This window comes from Monodelphis domestica, chromosome 1, assembly GCF_027887165.1.
Source record: "Monodelphis domestica isolate mMonDom1 chromosome 1, mMonDom1.pri, whole genome shotgun sequence".
NCBI lineage: Eukaryota > Metazoa > Chordata > Mammalia > Didelphimorphia > Didelphidae > Monodelphis > Monodelphis domestica.
In genome coordinates this window covers 625,285,618-625,293,689 of record NC_077227.1, presented here as the reverse complement: position 1 = coordinate 625,293,689, position 8,072 = coordinate 625,285,618, and the positions used below count along the sequence as shown (strand labels likewise).

The window sequence follows — 8,072 nt, the reverse complement described above, 5'->3', positions numbered from 1 at the left end:
TAATACCAGAGAGAGAGATGACCAAGCACCATCCTCTGACCAAGACTGGAAATAAAAGGATAAAAATGAAATAGTCCCTGCTAGTGGGGAGCTTACCTTCTGTCAAAGAACACATACACAAAAAGTAGATATAGGTAAAATGGGGAGTAAATGACAGGATAAAGGGTACTCAATAAATGTCTCATATAGGAGGGGATGCAAAGGTAAGAAAGAATAACCTGTTCACAGGCATATAAAAAGGTAAATGAGAAACATGAGGAGCATCAAGAATCACAGAATATTATTTTTTAAACCCTTACCTCCCATCTTAGAATCAATACTGTGTATTGGTTCCAAGGCAGAAGAGTGGGAAGGGCTAGGCCATGGGTGTTAAGTGACTTGCCCAGGGTGACACAGCTAGGAAGTGTCTGAGGCCAGATTTGAAGTGAAGACCTCTGGTCTCTAGGCCTGTCTCTCAATCCACTGAGCTACCCAGCTTCCCCCTCACAGAATATTATTGAAAAATAATTGGATGGGTTGATAATATATTTATGAATCATTTACTATGCATTGGGCATGTAATAAGTTCTAAATATGCATATAAGAAATCAAGAGAATTCCTACTCTAAAATAAATTACATTCTGATGGAAGAAGGCATGTAAAAGGAAGCAAAAAAAGGGGGGGGGATAGGAATAAAGATTTTCCCAGAGAAATAGAGGAAACTGTATAATTAAATCCTGAGTGAAGGGAAATTTGTTTTGAAGCACTTGTTAAATGGTATTCCATGGAACTGGAGGAATTCCAGTAATGACTTCCAGTAAATGATGCAGAGTAAGAGGAGCAGAACCAGGAGAACATTATACACAGAGACAGATACACTGGTACAGTCAATTGTAATGGACTTCTCTACTAGCAGCAATGCAATGATCCAGGACAATTCTGAGGGACTTGTGAGAAAGAACGCTATCCACATTCAGAGGAAAATCTGTGGGAGTAGAAACACAGAAGAAAAACAACTGCTCAATCACAAGGGTTGATGGGGATATGATTAGGGAAGTAGACTTAATGATCACCCTAGTGCAAATATTAATGGAATAGAAATAGGTCTTGATCAATGACACATGTAAAACCCAGAGGAATTGTGCATCAGCTATGGGAGGGGGTTTGGGTGAGGGCAGAGAAAGAACATGAATCTTGTAACAATGGAAAAATATTCTAAATTAATCAATCAATTAATTAAAAAACAAATGGTATTCCATGCAGGAATAAATAATAAGGCTGGAAAATTTGGGTAGATTCAGGTCATTAAGGATTGTGAATGCCAAACACAAGTGTTTGTTTTTTAACCCAGAGGTAGCAGGGTACCCCTGGAGATTCTTGAGCAGGATAATATGAAATTAATTTACTTTAGGAATATCCCTTTAGTAGTTTTGTAGTATATAAATTGGAGAAAAAAGACAATTAGAATATTTATTTGGGAAGCTGTTGTAAAAGTCTAAGCAAGAGATGATGAGGGATTGAATTAATAGAGTAGCCATGTGAGTACAGAAATGGGAACAAATATAGGAAATGTGGGGAGGGAAGATAGATAAGATTTGGTGACTGATTGGGTATGGGGGTTGAGGGCAAGTAAAGAGTTGAAGAGGGTTCTAACCATGGTTCCAAAAACCAGCTTGCTTGCTGTCACAGTGCTTGGGCTGCCCAAGGCTTCCTGATGGGGGAGGGGGGTTCTAGTGTGGGGTTCTGTGGTTACAAGCAGCAGAGTTCTCAGGTGGACTTAGACTTAGATGATGTGAACTAAGAAGGGTAGCAAAAAGTTTGCAAAGCTCCAGGTTATGAACTCAAGCATGACCTTTCACAGTCCCATGTTGTCATCCTTTCCTATTTCATGGTCTCCCAAAGACCATCCTGCGTAATGTTCTGACATTATTCCTGAAGGTTATCAATTAGACTCTCTCCCCTTGGGTATATCTTTGATTTTGGTCCCTGCACACCCCGAGGTTTTTCATTTTAAGCCCCATTCCTTCTCTTACATGGATTTTTTTTAATCCCTAAATGACTGTAAAAAAATAATTAGTTATTAATCATGAAAATAATAATTATTAATCATGAAAGTAATTAATAAGTAATTAAATAAATAGATAAATCCCTCTCTGACTCAAAATCAAGTGGTATATTTCCCCCATTTATTGGAGATGCTATGGAAAACATTTCTACACAGGTGGAGGTTGAGCTGGTTGAATTTTAAGTTCTCAAAATTCAGAGGTTATGTGATTTTTTTCCCCTTTTTTTGATTTTCATTCTCAGTGATATAAAAACTTTAGAAAAGACCCTAAGCATTCTCTGGTCTAAGTCTCTCATTTTACGGATAAAATAACTGAAATGTCTGTTAGATATTTTTACTCTTTGCCACCTAGATGGTTGCCTAGCTATCTTTATTATTATAATGAAAAGCAATATTTGGCAATAAAATTTGCGGTCACAGTATAAGGAATATCAGATCTCTTAAAGTATTGCAATTCAAACCTTTGGTCCACTTGGCTTAGTTGTTCCAACTGTGAATCAAGCAAGTTGCTTTATTGTTCAGAAGGTATTTTTACATTCCTACTACATGTCTGTTTGCCCAAAGTAGTTCTTGATTTAAGGACTGCAGTGAGTTTTTGGTGCATCCAATACCTTTTTCTCAAGCACTGTCTCTTTCTTATGAACTGCTCTCTCTGGAAAGCTATTCATAATTAACCATAAAATATGTTCGATGAAATCATTACAGCCTTTAAAAAAATGACTGCTCTCTATTTGGAATATTAAAAATGTTCCTCATCCAGGTAACTGCCTAAGAAGAAAACAACTTCCTACTTATTTCTTGCTAAGAAAATCAGCATGTTTTATTATCAACTAGGAAGAAGTCCCCTAAGCAGCTAGGTTGTGAAAAGGATAGATTGTTGGACTTGAACTCATGAAGTCACTTCTCTGGGATTAGTATCCCCATCTGCAAAATGGGGATAATAATAGAACTACCTCCCAGGGAATGTTATGAAGATAAAATGAAACATAAAGTGTTTTGCAAACCTTAAAATAATATAGGTAGTCGTAGTAGTAGTAGTGGTAGTATAAGTAACAGTAGCAGTCAACTTATGGTGATTCATTAAGGGAAATCAGGGCAAAAAGAAGAGAAGATTAACAGATATTGGGAAATCAAGAAAAACAAATTGGTTGCTAATTCTACTAGTAATAAGAGTAAATGATGTTTCTTTGCCTTGAAAAATAGATAATTTTAAAAGAGAATAGATCTTTTTGCAGTACTCTTTCTCTATATATTGAGTCAGTATCATGCCAGGATCATTGTAAGCTCTACCTTTTTCCTATTTCAAAAGGCCCAAGCAGCCAGATTTTTAAGACACTGAGGCAATGCTGATGGCAGTACTGACAAGGCACTTATGTGGTCCTCTGAAAAGCTTTCCTGAAATGTCTAACTAAACTAATGAGTCAATTACTTTCCTATAGAAGCTGGTTCAATATAAACAGTCTAGTTTTTAGTTTGTAATTAAAGAGCTGATAGTAAATATCTAAATAAATCTCTAGAACATTGGTATCCCTAAAGTAATTGTTCCTTAAATAGGTGAAGAAAGATAACATTTTATGGGGATGGCTGGCAAATGAGATGATACCATATTTTAGAAATTAAGAAATTAAGACCTGGATCTGTTCATGCTAAACTGGAAGTGGGAGGAAATGGAAATTTCAAGGGGGAAGGTATAAAAGAGGAAAAGACAGTCACTCTTTAGTTTTTCATTTTTTCTCTTTAGTTCTTCCCCTCCCTCACTCTTCTCTTCCTCTATTTTGACCTTGATCTTATCTCTGCTGTCCTAAAAAAGGTTTGTTTTTGTTTTTTTTGAAGGGGGAAGTCAAAATAATGAAAATTGACACTTCTAGAATATTTTAAAGTTTCAAATACATACTTTAAAATTATTCTTTTATTGTGAACTTAAAAACAAAAAAAGAATATTTTCCATGAACTTCCATTTCACATTACTTGAATTTTTTTTTCAGTATAGAACAAATTCCACAAATAACTTTTAAATTCCCCTGCTTCTCTGTGATTCCATTTTAACTACCTTGTGTCCTTTTTGGTGCTTTAAAAAATTTTTTGATGAAGGGGGAAAACACTCCAACCCTATAGCAAATAAGCACATTCAAATAACAATAATAATAATAATCCACAAAGTAGCCATGACAAAAATGTTTATCATCTTTTATCATTGAAGCAGTTTCTCAGTTTTATAATCTACCTGGTCTCAAAAGAACCATTTGTGTTTAACCTATTTAAGAAATGCTGATAATCAGTGTCAATGTCTGTACTCTTAATCATTCCCCATTTTTCAGTGGAAGGATGCTATTTAAATAAGTTGGATTGGAGGTACTATAATCACAATATATATTTATTCTTTCTTCTATTTTGAAAGTAATCTATGTTCAAAACATTAAATTACCTGGCAGAACACAGATGTTTGATTTGGAAAAGACTCACATCAGTAAATAGTCAATTCCTATCTGTTAGGATACAGTCAATTTCACTTTTTGTAACATTTGACAATTCATGAATTTACCACTTTTGAGTCCTTTCTCGAAGACAGTATTCATTAAATACAGAGATGAGGTTTCTGAATAACCTGTAAGTTTGGGGATTCTTCGATTTCTCAATTTCAAACCATACTTGACAACATATTTTCCAGGTCTGCCTTCTGATTCCCTTGCATTAAAGTTACTACGTATCAAATTACATATTGTCTAAGTTTAGAGGACCCTGTCAAGTTACTTGTAGAATTCCTGTCTCATTCTCTGCCAGTCTTCGGTGCATGAGCTACCGTTGTCTTCATAGCACTCTTTTTACTTGCAGTCATCTTGAGTACTGTTAGCAGGATGATCCTGTATTGAATGAATGATGTTTCTTGTTTGTAGGCACAGGATAAAAATGACTCTGGCTCCTTTATTTGCTTCTCCAGGAAGAACTTGTGGACTTTCCATTTAATCAAAAGTTCAGTATGGTTTCATTTATGGAAAGAACATAACAGATTCTTAAAAATGGAAGCATCAGCAGACTTTTAGTCCAAACCATGCCAGAAAACAAATCCTTACTGTGATATATTCAGCAAGTGGTCAATCAGGCTCTGATTGAGGGCCTCCTGGGAAGAGGAGTTTCTCATCTTCTTTCTGAAACATCCCTTCCTACTTGTGAAGAGCTATAAATGAAAAGAAGTTTCTATCAGTCATCTAGCTTAAATCTTCCCCTTTGTGATTTCTAACCATCATTCCTAGTATAGATTCCCGATGGGGCCAAAAAGAATAAGGCTAATACCTCTTCTCCATGACAGCTCTTCAAATACTTTAACACAGCTATCATTTCCTCTCCTAATTACTTCTTCTACAATGCCTAACATCTCCTTTTTCAACTGATCTCCTCATGACATGAGCTCAAGGATCTTTATGATCTTAGCTGCTCTCCTCTGGCTACTCTCCAAATTATCAATTTGCTTTTAAATAGCCATCCCAGTATTGAAAACAATCCTCAGCGATGGTTTTACCAAGGTATAGAAAGGGATTATCCTTTCTTTTTTTTTTTCTTGAAAGCTAATTCTTTTTTAATGTAGCTTAAAATCTCATTGGCAGTTTTAGACACTATACTCTATTGCTAACTCCTATTGAGCTTGCAGCTTACTAAAATCCTCATATGATTTTCAGAAAAAAAACTATTCAATCCTCACTTATATACTTGTGAAATTAATATTTTAACCCAAATATAAGTCTATATTTATCACTACTAATTCAGCCCATTTATTAAAGTAGTCAGCATTTATTAAAGTATCAAAAGTTCTTGGAATAAAAATTGAAGCAAAAATAAAGATAATTCAGACTCTCAAATTGCTTATATTAGAAGAGGTGAAGGCAGCACATAAGGGGAACTGAACAAAGCATAAAAGGTGAAGAAGTATACCCAAGGAGCATGGGCAGAAGTCTGTAGAATCAGGAGGAGAGCTGGGAAAAGAGAGAAACTGTAAGCATGGCTGGTGAAGGTAATTCCTATAGATAGAAGGGTTGGCAGGAGGGAGGCATAATAACAAAGGAATCCTTTGGAATAGGAAAGGCAAACAGATGAATGTCTCTTTTAGGGTGAAATGCATGGTGGAGATGTCTGAAAAAATTCGAGAATATGCCAAGGGGAGAAGTGAAGGATCTTAATATACATGTGATTCTATTGTTCTGCTAATATAGCTACTTTTGGACAGAGATCTCACATTGAATACCAATAATTGAATTAAAATTTCAAGTTGGTTTAAAAACTGTTTTAACATCTTATACCCCCTGTCCACTAGTCCAACACCATCTGCTGAAGCAGAATCAGATCATACAAGATTGACAGTAGTTTGTATTTCTACATATATAAATTGTGATGACTACATTTTCATCCATCTGGTTGCCAACCTTCTGAACTTTAAGCAGGTCCTTAAATAGAAAATAGTCTGTCACTTGAGGACATCCTGGAAGTCTCTCCAGTATCCTATCATTTACCAGATCTTGGGTTCTACTGGTATTGCATTTGAGAAACCAGTATTATTTGTATGCCAAAATGAAGCATTATAATAGTCCTTATCCTGTAGCATTTTAAGTTTTAGTGACTTGTGTTCATATATATTCTTACTACCCAGTTTTAAGCAGCGGTTGTGTCTTATAGAAACTTTAGATTTCTTCTAGTGCCTAGAACTATGCTAGGAACGGGGTACACAAGTTCAAAGACTGAAATAATTCCTGTTTGCAAGGAGCTTTTATCACAATGAGGGAGATAATAACTATGTATAGAACTCCATATTGCATTACTGTAAAGTGAAAAAATATCAACATATACAAAAGTTTGGGAGGGAGGACAATAACAGTTGAGGGATAAGGAAAGGTTTTATGTAGAAGACAATGACCTTAGTCATAAAGGAAGAGAAGGATTCAATGAAGCTGAGGTAAACCAGTAGTATAATCCAGGTCACTGAGTAAATCAGTGAACAAAATGAAGCACTCAATTTACATTACTCCCTCTTGTTCACAAAGACAAGATGTGCATTTTTGTCAAATTCCATGTGGAAGTCTGTGCATCCTATGTTTATGCTATTTCTCATAATTTTGATTACAAAATTATATTTACATTTACACAATCTGATTACAAAAGTACAAAAAAGAAATGAGTTTAACTTGGAATGGCTTGGTCACAGTGTCTTCATTCTAGTTCCTTGGGGTCTCTACCTCCATTTCTATATGTTAAAAAATAAAGGTACATCCTAATACTTGCTCTAGGAACCCCTCACCATGAACATTCTGGCAGGATCAGACATACACCCCCTTATGTGACATAAGGCATTGGAAAGGGGAAGAATGTAAGGGGTTGGGCTAGATTATTTAAGAGTACAGTCTCCAGGGATTTAATCAATTTCAAATGATTTTTAGCAATTTATTTATAAAATACAGAGAGAGTGAAAGTAAGAAAACCAGAGAAAGACACACTAAGTATTTTGCTCTGGCCCCTGGCTCAACACAGGCAGGGCTAATTAGTCCTCAGAGGGTGGGGCCTCAGCCTTGAATAAAAGGCCCCATGATGAATAAAGCAGGAGTTTCATTCAGGGAGGTCTCTCCTGAGGCTAGTCCCTTCAGAATATCCAGGAAAGGAGTCAGCCTTTTTCACTCACACACATGTTAGTTCAAAGGGAGAGATTTAAAAACAGTCTCACCAAGTCCAAGGTCTCAGGTCCAGTAAACAGATTCTTCACCACACTCCAATTTGAACTCAGAACTCCAAAGAACAAAGAAGATGACCTCACAGGAAGATGTAACTCCTTTTAAAGACGCTTCTTTGCATCACTTCCTGTATCTCCCTCTACTTTTTACATGGACAAATTATAGTCTATAGTTTTGCTTAGGACTGCCCAGGGGGCAGTCAGTGGTTTCTGATTAATCACCCACCTGTGGACCACAGACCTCCCCCACTCAAGTGTAAGTGGGGTGTATATGCTTCTGGTGATTAAATAAAAAAAAAACAGGCAGGGGAGAGTTA

The 8,072-nt window shown here is 36.0% G+C and overlaps 1 long non-coding RNA gene across 1 annotated transcript; it reads right to left on the bottom strand.

The window, feature by feature from the left end:
• Positions 1–4,401: 4,401 nt before the first annotated feature.
• LOC107650602 (uncharacterized) lies at positions 4,402–7,829 on the bottom strand. Its single transcript, XR_001626183.2, has 2 exons — positions 7,750–7,829; positions 4,402–5,220 (listed from the first exon to the last, which is right to left on the bottom strand). It is a non-coding gene; the product is annotated as an uncharacterized LOC107650602 (long non-coding RNA).
• Between the last annotated feature and the right edge of the window lie 243 nt (positions 7,830–8,072).